Source organism: Bos javanicus, chromosome 5, assembly GCF_032452875.1.
Source record: "Bos javanicus breed banteng chromosome 5, ARS-OSU_banteng_1.0, whole genome shotgun sequence".
Lineage (NCBI taxonomy): Eukaryota > Metazoa > Chordata > Mammalia > Artiodactyla > Bovidae > Bos > Bos javanicus.
Window position 1 is genome coordinate 39,091,263 of NC_083872.1, and position 2,515 is coordinate 39,093,777.

The 2,515-nt window shown below is 43.6% G+C and overlaps 1 pseudogene; it reads right to left on the bottom strand.

Moving 5' to 3' along the window:
* Positions 1-310: 310 nt before the first annotated feature.
* LOC133248829 (splicing factor 45-like) lies at positions 311-1,654 on the bottom strand (annotated as a pseudogene).
* Positions 1,655-2,515: the final 861 nt, after the last annotated feature.

Here is a 2,515-nt window from a genome sequence, read left to right on the forward strand (position 1 = left end):
TGTGGAGGAAAGAAACTCTTGTATTAAGAGAAACTGGTAGGTCAGTAAAGGATTTGGGGTTTGTTTTTTTCAGTGTCATGAAGTCTATCCTGACCAATAAGAACTATTGTATACTTTGTTTTTTAAAGGATTTTTATACTATATCAAAAAACCACAAAATAAAAAAGGGATCAGTTGATGAATATCTTAGAATTCTTTCCAGAATTTCTGCACCCTCAGCCATGAAGGTTGCCTATCACCTTGTTCTTCTCTGCTCAGTCTGCAGCTTGTTGAAGGATCATTGGAGATGACTCAAACTCTAGTTTTTAAGTCAAACTTGTTCTGCCAAATCCAAGACCCTGATTTATCCAAATTGTAGAAATATTCTTTGGCCACCCATCCACCAAAATACCTCCCCTTTGGATCAAGAGCAGCTTTAATTGTTGATTCAGCCCTATCAAATTCTAAAACTATTCTTACTGCTTCATCATCAGGGGCACCAGGAATTTCAAACATTTTACAACTGTGCCATATTTTTCACAGTCTTCCTTGGTTTCAGCTTCCAAATCTTCATCTACCTCTCCTGCACCAACCATGTTCCTTAGTGTTGTGCTGTGCTTAGTTGCTCGGTCGCCTCCAACTCTTTGTGATCCCATGAACCACATGCCTGGCTCCTCTGTTCATGGGGATTCTCCAGGCAAGAAAACTGGAGTGGGTTGCCATGCCTTCCTCCATGTTCCTTAGTAGGACCACTTTAGTAGGCACAAGTATTTCAGTTAATCTATTTGAATCTGACTTCCTGGCTTCATCTTTCTGAGTGGTGTCACCCATGATGATTTTGCCTTCCCGCTTTCTGGTCTTCTCCTCCGACAGCATTGTGCTTAGGCCCTGCTCAGTCTTCCCAAGAAGCCATACTTCTGCATGATTTTCTGTGTTAGAGTTTGTGCACCGCCCCCGCCTCCCCCTGCTTGCCCCCCTCCAACCCCCCCCATGTTGGCAAGGAAGGAATTGCTAGAGCCAGTCGGGGATCTGGGTCTGTCTTGTTGCTCATACACTGGGGGAGAGATAGCAGCTTTGGAAGACTGGGAGCCGAATCTTGAATCTTCTTCATAAGGAAAGCCTCGGGATAACTCTTTGTCTTTCTCTACAAGAGAAGTGGGTGGTGCAATGGCAGCTCCGCTCATACTTCTCTCTCACTCATAATATTCATGTTCATCAATCCGGATCTCCTAACCTGAAAAACCCACTAGCTTCGTGTCTGGCTTTATGCCTGTTTTCTCTCTCTTCTGTCTTTCCACCTCCCGCTGCCCCTATCGCTCCTCTCTTTGGCCCCTCACTACTTTCTCATAATCATTAGGAAACACTGAATCATATTCCTCAGCTGTAGGGGTCAAAACTTCTCCTGCAGAAAATCCACTGGGAACAGGATCCTTGAGGCCCGTGGCTGTGTGTGGTGGGGTGTCCCAGATCTGCTGCTCATCTGAAGAGCCACCTCACTTGAAGTCAGTGGATGACTGGGGCAAGGACAGTACTTTGTATTGTCCCCTGGCTCTTTGCCTGAGTGAGCGCTGCCTTCTTCATTTGGAGTTGAGGCTGCAGAAGTTTGAAGTTTGGTGACCAACCTTCTGTTTTTTGAGTCACTATCCTCCACTCCCAGGTCTTTGTATACGGACATCTTCTTAGTTTAATGCCCACCGGATGGGTGGACGCTCCTGGCTGCGGCAGGGCACCTAGGCCCAGGTGCCCTGGACCTGGCGGGCTGGGTGCTCAGAGTCAGCCAGTGTACCTTTTATTGTAGAGAATTTGTTGTTGTTGTTGCCACACTGTGTATTGTAACAAAAGACTGTAGATAATTAAATGACCATTGCCAACAGGTAGCTTAGATAAAGTTTAGTATCCTGTACCATAGAATATCAACCAGCCATTTAAAAGAATGTGCTGATATGGAATTCTCTCTCAGATATGTTGTTACCAGAATAAAAGAAGATTCAGAACAGTGTTCACAGTTTCAACTAGTATAAAAAAGAGACTCTATCATCTACTTACATTATCTGCATGCACAAATGAACACATGTGGTCTTTTTTTATTGTAGTAAAATATACTCGATGGACGTGAGTCTCAGTGAACTCCGGGAGTTGGTGATGGACAGGGAGGCCTGGCGTGCTGCGATTCATGGGGTTGCAAAGAGTCGGACACGACTGAGCGACTGATCTGAAAATATACTTAATATAAAATTTAACCATTTTAGCTGTACTGTTTGGTAGAATGAAATATAATCACACTTGTGCAACTGTCACCATCATACATCTCCTGAACATTTTTCATCTTCTCAGATGAAAGTTGTATACCTATCAGACACTAATTCTTCATTTCCCTCTTACCCCAGCATCTGGTAACCATCATGCCACTTCCATTGCTATGAGTTTGATTACTCTACGTATCTCATATATGTGGAATTATGCAGTATTTGTTCTTTTGTGATTGGTATATTACTTAGCATAATATCTTCAAGGCTCATCCATGTTGAGCATGTGT